Source organism: Cydia amplana, chromosome 7 (genome assembly GCF_948474715.1).
Source record: "Cydia amplana chromosome 7, ilCydAmpl1.1, whole genome shotgun sequence".
NCBI lineage: Eukaryota > Metazoa > Arthropoda > Insecta > Lepidoptera > Tortricidae > Cydia > Cydia amplana.
The window spans coordinates 9365231-9375570 of record NC_086075.1 but is presented as its reverse complement, the minus strand read 5'-3'; positions in this window follow the sequence as shown (position 1 = coordinate 9375570).

Sequence of the window (10340 nt, the reverse complement as noted above, 5' to 3'; positions counted from 1 at the left end):
GAAATAACCATATTTTTCGAATTATTTTATACTCGAAATGTAGCACTCAGTTGTGTTTTTAGGTAACGACTTCGTATTATTAGATTGCCCAATTAGAAATGAAGTAATTAGCAAAGAACGAAAAAATACCGTTTCCGTTCCCATACAAAAAATACCGGTATCCGATCCCTGATACCAACACCGGATAGCCCGTTTTCCGATCGGCGTCTAATTACCTTCTGATTAACACCCAATGAGTGTTTGAACAAGCGCTGATACTTTTATGGAATGTTGTTATTTATTGCCTAAGTGTTCTCGGCCGCTAAACCTGTTTTAGTCTATAACTATAGAATTCTTTACCTTTACCGCTTTTAGAATATTTTATTTAATAAAGATTTAATGAACTATTCATATTCTATGGATTTATATCAATAGTGTTGAATTAGTTGTTTTATAATAAATATGTATATAAAATGACATTACAACTCGAAGGATATATGTATTGTGATGATTCTTATGTAACAAACAATACAAGTCAGCCTGAAATAGCATTTAAAAGTGACGGTTAAATCAACAAAATATTTTTTCACGATAGACATCTATTAGTCTTGAAGCTAGGTACATATCACAATCTACAGTCTACACACATAATTATGTATGTAGTTTAGGAAATATAAATAACCTGACTACCTATAAGGTGTTTTTTAAATATTATTAACCTATAAGTACGTTGAACTATACCTACCTGTTAACTAGGGTTTAAATAAACGAATAGTACTCGCTGGTTTAAAAATTCGCTGCGTATTTTCTTTTAGGCATTAAAATTAAAATTGCCGTAAAGTTCTCTCAACTACTTTTTGTTAAAACACTTTATCTGAACTACTTTTAATTTTAATTGGCGATTAATTAAGATACCTAAACGGTGTAAAAACTTGATGACATTTATAAGCATCTGTAAATAAATTTCACGGTTAATACTTTCCTGTCGTAGACTTCTGTAAATTGAGGGACAAAAAAGGCTATATGTACCAGATCGCTGTCAATGTGTCTCTTATATTGCTTAATTAATGTTTAAGTTTTGTTGAGTCCTGTTGTTACGTGACAGTTTAATATTAGGTATAAATACGGTTTCGCGCGGTTGTTCTGCCCACGCGTTATGATAATCATGTGGGTACAGTACAGGTAGGTACAAGTAGTCAGTGTGATTTAGTGAAAAAAGGACACGGGACGGATTGGAAACCAGCGCTTCGGAGCGGTTAATATGCTTGTAGTAGCATATGCAGTCCTCTACTTTTGTTGTATAAAATATGAATAGTTTTTGACTTTCCCATAATTTTTTCTCAGGTTTTGTGTGACAATCTTTCAATTGTTCTTGCTCTTTTTCCTCACTTTTTCCAAAAAGATGAGAGAAGTCCCGTGAAAGCTGTGCTGACCTGACTCCTATGGAAGAAGACAATCCATAATAAGCGCAACCTGCATTCTTAAAAATATATGACAACGAAAAACAATCAGTACATTATTACTATGTAATATCGCTAGGAGAGTTGAGACGAATTATTACTAACACAACTACATACTCAGAGCAATAATTGCACAAAAAGAACTTAGATGGCTGTTATTGTAATTAACACCATGTAACTTCTATTTCCCGTTGTCATTTAGGTACGTAATATGTTGTTGTGTGCGAGACCTGAGACCTCAACTCTGGTTCGATACATAACACTTGTACAGAGAAGGTACCTGTTGCCACATGTCCCAGCTCATCCCCCGCATTCCACGGTGCGCACGATTCGGTAATAGTGAATAAATACGGCGATGAGTTATCGGCCATCTCGGGTCGTCGCCCGCGGTACCGTTCCACTTGCCTCTGAACGACCAAACTAAGGCCGGAGGTCGAAAACGAGGTGTGCTCGTGGATGAGGTAATGACCACAATGAGGTAATATCCAGGCTTGTCTGCGCGGGGTTCGGTTTCAAACTGGAGGTCTTGGGTTCGAACTTCGGCTCGTATCAATGACGCTATCGGGGTTTTCAAAATAGAATACAATATAAATATAACCCTTTATTGCACACCTCAATAGAAGAAGGCTCAATTTTCGTTACGATTTTGGTTAGAAAAAAATTATAAGAGAACGTAATGTAGTTTACTTCTGACCTACATCGCTGACAGGCAAAACTTTAATCAAATCGCCTAATCTAGCTTTAGCATTTACCGCATTCGAATTTTCTCATCTTCGCGCATGCGCGTCCATAGACGAATTCCGACGTGACCATTCCGCTAATCAAATTTTGTAACTGCGGTATTGTAACCATTACATTTCGGCTGATCATTTACACAGTCTCCTATCTCTTTATTGCACACGTTTCAAATATAGACTTTATTGCGAGTGGCTCAAGGTTGCTTTTTCATTTAAACAATTTAATTAATTATGAGGGTACGAAGTTGAAAGCAGTTTTTCTCAGACGATCGGTTTGATATATTCCCGTTAAGTAGTTACCTACAAACTATTGATGTGCTCTTTGATTGCTATTTTGCTAGATATAATAATATATTGCAATGATTATTGAGAATTCGGTAAGTAAACGTTTGGATGGACTGTTACCGCCATCTAGTGGCTTTCAGTGACAAATCACAATTGGCCGCACTTGCAGTTTTGCAGTAAACAACCTACCAGTTGCTCGGTCTTTCAAAGATGTGATCATATAACATTTCGTTTTGAAATATGGGTAGTTATTCATTATTAATTGCATAAAAACGCTTTACTAAAAAAACTTAATATATTTTCATCTAGCAATTAATTTTTACTCGTTTAACTTCCGACACGAGTTTTTTATATAAAACGACGAAGCAACAAAGAATTGTTAGAATTAAATTTACTTCACTAACTTACGTATTGACGGACGATCAGCGCGCCAGGAATGTCATGTTTGCCCGCAGGCGCGCGGATCCACTACCTCTTGCAGTTTAACAGTTCTTGTTGCAAATTGTAATGCCGATTTCGAATTTTGCAAGGTTTCAAATATAGTGTCGGAAAAACGAAAATTGGGTGATTTGGGAAAGAAAATACGTATATTGGCAAAACCCATACATTACACATGTTAGCTTTTTTTCAGGCCAAAGCTTCGAGGAAACTCGATCAAATGTATGAACAGCTCGTCATACTATACATTTTTTACAGGACTATAAAGAACTAGTCACAATTACTGCTGTCTTATTAGCGTTGTCACTGTGTGACATCGCGTTGTCGCGATTGCCTGTTTTGATAAGGTTAAGACAGTGCCCGAAAGTCACCCTGATTAGATATCTAAATATCAAATTATTACCTATGCAAAAAAATTCAAATACAAATACAAAATTCTAAGTATATTTATGTTCATAAAAGCAAAGGGTATCCATTTAAAGTCTGAGTTTTATATTCTGTAAAAGGTCGACCTTATCAGCCGCGTTAAGTGATTGAGAGGTCAATGAACTGGCATTTTTCATGCATATTGGAAAAGTATTGTTGCTGAAATGTTAGTAGTTTCATTTTGAGATGAAATGAAATTAAGTTGTAAGTGAATACATGATGAGGTTGAAATGGTATTGGTGTTATAATTTACCCGTGAAGGTGACAGAAGATTACTTTTATTGAAGTTATCGATTGTGTGGATTGAAATATTCTTATGTATGTCAATTTTACATATTTTAAAGGTAAAATAAGTGTTATTAGGTTTGAATAAGTTAAAATGACATTATTCTGTCGTAAACATTGTTTTTTGCATAAAGTTATAATATAATATTTTTTTAATTTTTATTCTTGTAATTTTTTTTTGCATAATGAAATAAATTTTAAAAACGCTAGACCACAACTTAATTCAATATTTAAAAATAATTCTTAATCAACGCAAGACATTGTATAACAAACATTTAAGACATACAAACACGGGCTTTCTTAGACTCTTTTACTTCCCTTCGCTTGGTCCGAAATACAAGAAAGAATTTTAATTGAGTATCGATATTTATTTCAGTGAATAGGACCATGGACAAGCGCCCTCGCAAGTTAACGGTGCCCAATCAGATGAGCGCAACGCGGAAATCAATTGCGCGCTTATCCGCGCCCGCCGCCGGCGCCGCGTGCGCATAGCTCGTGTCGGTAGTCCACCGACGACCCCGATCAACAAAAAAAAAATACAACTTTCAGGTCGAAACAGACACTTACCTTGGTATTTTAAATTCCGCACAACGTCGTGTTTTCCATTGAAGCTTTGTGCGTAATACTTAAGCTTTGTCACCTTACTGCTACTTTATAACTTTAGAACGCACAATTGACCTTGCCTGGTCACTATTTTGCAGACACAAACGTATAAATTATTTGATAGCACCATCTAATTTACACTGTGTGAGCCCTGTGAGTGGGGTTACCTAAGTATCCAAGTTACGGAAAGTTTCCAAAAAGTTGCAATAACTCTCGAAAATATCAGGAATATTTCACAGTGAACAAAGGAAACTTTCATTATATAAATGAAAAAATTCGATTACTATGCAAGTGGAATTTCCGCAATTTCGAAGTCTTTCTGACAGCACATCAGTGCCCAAAACACGCTCTTCATAATACACTGCGGCGTCGGACTACATGTATCTAACTGCACCTAGAGAGAGCTGAATTTACATATAATTTTACCGATTTGATAACAAACCTTCCTAGACGACAACCCGTTACACTATCGTCAACGTGAACTGTTAAAAATGTGGCTCCACTAGTATCGCTGACACGCGCTTTAAATCACCGCGGGTGTGACACCGAGGCCAATTATCAAGAAGAAGTCACAATGCGTTCACGGTGCGGCGTCCCATGGAGCAGGTTGTTCCAAACGTTTATTGAGTAGGAGCGAGCGGGCTCAAGGGAACCAGTATAGTTCGCTCTTCGATAACGTATTTATTTGTCTGGCCAACTGTTTTTGTCTGTAGCAATATAAATCAGACAATGCTATGGCAACCATATATTTATGAAATTTGTATTTCCAGCTGTTTATTGGATGACACTTACGTACCCAAAGAAGATCAGGTACCATACTTTCTTCAGATTGATATACTGCAATAGATAATTTTCTCGATCTAGATGACATAACGGACATAACCAATTCAATTTTAACTTGCATGTAAAATTGTGCTACAATTGTCTCGCTCGCGCTAACCTCAGATCAGATGCAGTGCAATGTGAATGTGCTGCAAAATATAGGTAGGTAATGTCAGATTACACAATGCATTTTCCCATACACAGATTTTTTAGCGTTGCCTGCCTTTTTTCTAATGTAAGAAAAGTCTGCCCAGACTATTACTATTGATATCGCGGTCACATGAAGGTGACATTCGGTTGGAGACTGTAGCAGCATTACTATTGCACCGTTGACGCGGACGATAATAACTATCACTCGTTTTATGAAAGAGATTGACAGTGACACCTCCCGCGTCAAGGTTGTACGTACCTATGTTTAACAAATAAATAATTTGGAAAAGAAAAAGCTGCTGCAGGCGCCATCCGAATGTCACCTTTACATTGGTCCGAGAACTACACTCACTGTCGCTTGCGCAAGGGATTAGGGTAGCGGCGATGGTCAGTTAACGAGCAAACACGTCCTAGGGCATTGCAAAGAGCAAAGATGCAGAAGTTTCAAGATATTTATCAGGATAATGTTCCTCTGTGAGCATATAATTTTTTCAATGATAAGTTGAGGTTTTGGTATTTACCTAGGATATAATTGCTTAGGGTGTTTCATTTTTCCGAATTTTCGATTTTCATCTGACTTTGCTCGAATTCTGGTTCTTCCTGATTAAAAATATTATATACCAAAATAAAATAAAATTGGTGAATATTTAGAGGTTGCACAACATCCACAAAGTTTTCTCAAATAACCAACGACTCTACATCGGAGGGTAGAAAATGGTTTAAGCGGCTAGCATCAAAGCGGTGAGTAGTGTGATACTGAACCTTCTACATATAAATCAATTTTAAAATTAGTAGTTAACATGGATTTTGGTTACTCGATAAATGTTCTAATTAAGATTTTTCAGTTTTTCCACCTGTTTCCAAAGGAAAAGTGGTTTTATCATGTTTTAGACGCAAAATTCAGTTTTTTCGTTAGATTTTAGTATCAGTTCATTATATTTTGTTATGAAAAAAAAAGTTAATTTTCACGCAATTGTATGGGGTTCTCCCTCCACATTTTCAATTTGTGCAACCTTTAAACGTTAATCGATTATTATGAAAATTAAAATAGATAGTTTTTAGAGTGGGGAGACCCGATTGGTGAGCAAAGTCAGGAAAAATATCACAACTTTTTTTTCTCCATACAAAAGTGAACCACCCTAGTGCACCTCTGCTAATATAAAACTAAAATATCTGGGAGACCGAGCTTTGCACAGAAAACAATATAAATAAAAATTCAACAATGAGCGTTTTCCCAGAGATAAGACCTAGCTAGATCGATTTTTCGCCCCCGAAAACCCCCATATACTTAGTAAATTTCATCGGAATCGTTAGAGCCGTTTCCGAGATCCCCGAAATATATATGTATATATAAATAAATAAATAAACAAGAATTGCTCGTTTAAAGGTATAGATAGATTTAATATTTATGCGTCGAACTTATTATGAGACTAATTATTATGCGACTTAATTACTAATTATGATTTGGATTAATTTAATAGTAGTTTATGTGACTGTACATAATGAAGGGCATTAAACACGAGTGTGGGTTTAAGAAACGAACGAAGTGAGTTTCTTAAAAGGATCACACGAGTGTTTTAATGCCTAATTATGTACAGTTACATACACTACTTTATCTACCCACATATCATAAGCCTTTATGATGCATTCAGGAGCCGCATATTATGACCGGCATCGCGGTGTTGTTCAGGGCCACTAACAACAATTATTAGTAAAATAAAACAGAAAACAAATGCGAAAATGAAGAAATTGATTTAGAACAATAATAATTATTTACCTACAGTTTGGATGGTGCAATTATTATAATTCACTTGCCCAGCTCGGACAGAAGTATGTTCCTTTGTATTGTTTCATTAACTTAGCTGGTAATAAGTCATTTATAACGTTAGTTGCTTTGTCACGGATATCAGGAGGCGTCGCCGAAATATCTATATCATCTTGATCACTCATTTTATGGTTTAAATTCAACAAATTGAACAATTTTATGCAACAAAACAAATTTTTACCTGTAATGGCAGTATTGAAAAGTTTTCTGGCAGCTGTCATAGTTTTTTTTTTAATTCAGAGACAAACTAGAGTCGGCCCCAACTATCATATCGTTCGATATCTTACTTTCGTGCGACATTTGTCAAATTTGTTTGAAAATTAACAATTCATTTCGAACTAAACGTCATCTCGACTGATATTAGAATAAAGGTCAAATCAAATTTCTTTGTTTTTCAAAGATGTTCGAAATTTGAATGCATAATATTATTGAAATCGATGTTATTATTTAGCAATAATAACATTGTTACAGATAAGAAATTTGTTCTAACAAAACCGTATATTTTTATGGTGGTCATAATGTGTGGTTCTTGGACGCATCATGGAGGGTTTATGATATTTGGGTAGATAAACGTGTAAATGCAAGACCAATCCCACTTTATACATATTTTCAAAATTTCAAAGCGCATATAAGATGAATGATTTGAGCTTACTGCGGGCTCAGCACGGTTCCATTTTTATCGACTATCACTATGCCCGTCACTTTCGCACTTACTTACTTGTTAGAACGTGACAGGCATGGTGACAAATGATAAAAATGCGACCGTGCTACTAGGGCTGGTGTCCGCTTGTCATTGATGTTTAGTAAAGTAACCTGTCGTTTTGCGTCGTTGCTGTAAAACATAATAACGATAAGTTGAAGTGTAAACAAAACATACGTTCATTGACAGCCGATGTTCCACTCCACCACCATCATCATCATCATCATCATCATAACTTAAGAGCTTTGCTCTTGTCGGTGGAGTAATCGCCAATCATTCCTTTCTTGTGCCAGTCTTTTAATTTCCTCATACGATGTATAATTTTTTATTTGGCTAAGATAAAATAACTAGTAGACGTAGACGTCATCACCATCGGCCACCGAAACGCACGTCGTTGAGAACCTTGCCTCAATGTTTATGCCTACCTGTCACGTCTGCGTGGTCTCGAGGTCGGAGTAGGGCGACGCGAGCGCAGGTCGCGGGGTCAACGCCCGGCCCGTTACGCTTACGTAACGTAGCTACGACGTAGCCGAGGGCTAGGGGTTGCAATAATAGTGTTGTGATTGCTCTTGTTTTAATAGGTAACATCCTTACCGCCATATTACATCCGCTTACGTAATATAAGTAGTATAGCGGTGCCAATATGGGTATAGGCCGAGATGCGCCTTTAAAGTGTTATCTACATATTTCTCCAACATGCTTTTCATCTCCATCCTAAAAGAAGGTATTTATGTATGTAAAGGTGTATATTACATGTATGAACTAAAAAGTATGTCATATTAAGCAAATCCTGACAAAAACAGCTGTTGTATTTTTGCGCAGTCATTTATTCTTCACTACCAATTTCGGAGTAGGCCCTCCTCCTAATTATCGGGCTGATACATAGTCAAAATCAACCAGTAATACTCACATTAATACTCAAAAAATTAAGTTGTAAATCAAAATTGTAATAAAAAGTAATCACCAGTAATCTAAAAAGGTCTATCAACACTGCAAATAACTTTAATTTCAACTAAAATATTAATTTCCTGCGCGCGCGATTTCATTAAATTTATAGCAGCAGTGGTTACATTAACAATTGGCTAATTGTACACGCTGATGTTAATCTAATCAGCTTGGTTGAGTGTTTATGTTATACACAAATTAACTCTGTAATATTGTTAATTGTTGTATAATCGGTTTTTATGATGTTTTTATTTTTACTTTAATACCCATTATTTACTTAGTAGGAAAATTAGTATACAAATATTTATTTAACGGCCCATTTTTATAATTTTTTGGTTTCGATTACTGTTATCTTTCGAGTCGGGTAAGTATATGTATAGTATACGTTATATATGAACGTCCGTTCGCTTCATACATAATTGTGAATTTCTAAGTTTCATTATTGAAAGCTCGTGATATTTTACTATAACTTTTCAAATAAATAATTTTGTAGGTACTTACCCTTTTTTCCTACTATGTATTACTAACGACTCGATGATACCTTCTCGAAAATGCAAGACTGAGAAAGTAAGCAATATGGCAGCCGTATAATATTGCTGCGTGTCGGACAAGTTCCAAGGACTTTAATTAATTTTATTTTTATGCGAAGACTAAAAAAGTTTACAATGTGAAAGTAGCGTCAGAATAAATATGCTTTGCAATCGAGCGGCGCCACGTTACAGTATGAAAGTCGTAAAGGTCATAGCAGAATTTAAAAGCTGCTTTGTATTGATGTCCTTACTGTTTGATGAATAAGTATAATATGTATTTAGTTAGCAAAATTAATACATTCTTAGTTTTCGTCTAGGTAGGACGAAGTGGGTAAAGGAATCTACAAATTGATCCCATTTTAACGAGTCCATATTAGGTCGCATAATAATTGATTGTCCTAATGTAATGTTACGCATAAAACTTATTTCGCATAATTGTTATTAACATTTCTGAAAAATTATAAATGAAACCTAACCTAACCTACCCAGTTCTACACAACGTATACAAAATATTTTCGAAAATACTTTCTGTTTCAGCTGGAGAAAAATTATGCGAAAAGAGTTTTATGCGTAACATTACATTATTCAATCAATCAAATCAAATATTATGCGACGAAATACGACCCCCATTTTAACATCACTTGCAATTCTTACGCGTAGTGTAAGTACATTCTAACATAATACATAGAAATTACAAAACGAGAAATTGGATATCAATTTGTAAAGTTCGAATGTCGCTCCAACTTAATGCCGAAAACTGCACAATAAGGAAGCGAACTCGACAAGATGAAGCGTGTTCGAAACTTAAACTTAGTTAAGCTTGCCTCGTCCTGTTTTCCATTTTAACCGTTTAACCTTTTAATTACAACTTCAAGGTCATCATTTCAGTACTAACATTTTCAGTCGGTGGCAAATATTTCTTTGGCATTTCCATTCTGATTTTATACGCTTCTAAAATTTCTTTTAAAACATGACAATGCGTTTTCGCATCAAACTAGTCGCAAATATTATAAAATTATAAGCACATAAATCACGAGGGCGAGTGTGGGAGCGTTCTTTATTATCCCCCATATTAAGACCCTGAGAGGACCAGCGACTCAAACTATTATGAGGATCAATATCGGATACAATAGGATTGTAAAAGGGGGCTCATAT